Consider the following 2343-nt stretch of genomic DNA (forward strand, 5'->3'; position numbering starts at 1 on the left):
GGGAGGGAGGGAGGGAGGGAGGGAGGGAGGGAGGGGAGAGCTGAGAGCCAGCAGGACAGGAGAGGACAAAGATCACTTTCCTGTTTGTTAATTATTTGTATCTTTCATGTAAACTGGGGAATTCATTTATTCAGTAAATATTTACACCAGGCATCAGCTGGAAATACAGTGGCAGGCAGAACACAGGTTCCTGTTCTCCAGTTCTCATTCTCGAGCTAGGAAATAAGTCAGTAGAGGGGAATGGTATTCGGAGAACAAAGACAGATTTTAAAAAGCAGTTTCTGTATGGTTTTTCAAAGAGCTCTGAGGAAGTAACTCCCACATGAATGACAGACACTTTGTGAGTTTCTCAGTTGCCTATGAAATTCATTGTTCTTGGTATATACAAATTGGCCACCATCCTTGTTTGAACATGCTTTGGACACATGCAAGCTCACTGAGGTGTGAGGGTAGGCCAGAATACTGGGTGTTTGTAGTCTGAATTAATCTGGTACTCGGGTGTACTAATATTCAGTTGGTCTGCAGTATTTAGGATACAAATCAAGATTGACTTAGTATTCTTTCTAGGCAAGTGGTCCAGATGTCCATGGGGCCCTTGAGTCTAACCAGTGTGACTCGGCTATTGCAGCCTGCTCCCCGCATGCTCCCCATCCATACCGGCATACGTGGCAGCAGCTGCGGACCTCATGCTGTGGTTGTGATGACTTACTCAGATGCCAAAACGTTCTGCTGGAGAGTGTGGAGTAAAGGGAACACTCTTACTGGGAGTGCAAACTTGTACAGCCACTTCGGAAATCAATATGGCAGTTTCTCAGAAAACTGGGAATCAATCTACCTCAAGATCCAGCTATACCAATCTTGGGCATATACCCAAAGGATGTTCAATTATACCACAAGGACACTTGCTCAACTATGTTCGTAACAGCATTATTCATAATAGCCAGACCCTGCAAACAACCTAGATGCCCTTCAGCCAAAGCATGGATAAGGAAAATGTGGTACATTACATAATGGAGTATTACTTAGCTCTTAAAAACAATGACCTCATGAAATTTGCAGGCAAGTGAATGGAACTAGAAAAAAAAAAAAAATCTGCTTTGGTAAAGCAGACCCAGAAAGACAAACTCATGGTTTGTACTCACTCATAGGTGGATATTAGGAGTAAAGTATAGAATAACCAACCTACAACCCACAGCTCCAGAGAGACTAGATAACAAGGAGGGCCCAAAGAGGGATGCCTGGATTTCCCTGGGAAGGGAAAATAGAAGAGATCTCCTGGGTAAACTGGGGGCAGGAGGGGAGGATGGAGGGATGGGAATGTGAGGGAGCAGGTTCCGGGGTACAGGAGGTGTGTTGGGTGGAATGCAGGAGGAGAGTAACAAAAGAGACATTAATGGGGGAGCCATTTCAGGGTTAGGGAGAAATCTGGCACCAAGGAAACGCCCAGGAATCCACAAGGATGACCCGTGATAAAACTCCTGGCAATAGGGGAGAGGGGGCCTGAACTGGCCCTCTACTGTAATGAGTTTGATGACGTCACCAGAGATACTCTATCCAGTAACTGATGGAAGCAGATGCAGATATCCGAGTCCTGGGCTGAGCTCCTGGAGAAAGGGTTGTGTGGCAGTTGTGTCGCATGGTCTCCTCGTAAGGCTCCTTGCAGTGAGATCAGGGCCTGTCCCTGCGCTTAGCTGGCTTTTGGAAACCTCTTCCCCAGGCTGGATTACCTTGCCCAGCCTTGATGCAGTGGGAGGAGCTCTGTTCTGCTTCAGGTGGATGTGCCATCGTTGTTGCTCAAGCTTGTGGAAGGCCTGCCCCTGTCTGAATGGAGTGGAAGGAAAGGAGCGTGGATGGGAAGCAGGGTGGGGAGCCAGGAGGAACAGAGGGAGGGGAAACTGCAGTCAGTATGTAAAATAAATTTCAAAAAAAAAAAATGTTATTTAAATGAAACAAAAATTATGATACTAATTTTGTCATTTTAAGTATTTATATGAACACATACAGATTTGCTGTTAGATTTCCCAGAAGTAGAACCTTATAGTACTAGAAAAAAATATAAAACTACCGAATATATCTTACTGAAAAATAACCGAGTAATTTTTCTATTGCTGTGGCCAAGGCAACCTAGAAAGAAAGTATGTAACTGGGCTTGTAGTCTCAGCGGGTTAGAGTCCTGGATGGTGGAACAAAGGCATGGTAGCAGGAACCCCTGGGTCCTGGCATCTTAACGAAGCAGAGAGCACACTGGGAATATAGACATCTTTTGAAACCTCAGAGCCCAACCCCGTGACGCATCTCTGCCAACAAGACCACACCTCCTAGTCCCTCCCAAACAGTCTCACT

The sequence above is a fragment of the Microtus ochrogaster genome, linkage group LG10 (genome assembly GCF_000317375.1).
Source record: "Microtus ochrogaster isolate Prairie Vole_2 linkage group LG10, MicOch1.0, whole genome shotgun sequence".
Taxonomy (NCBI): Eukaryota; Metazoa; Chordata; class Mammalia; order Rodentia; family Cricetidae; genus Microtus; species Microtus ochrogaster.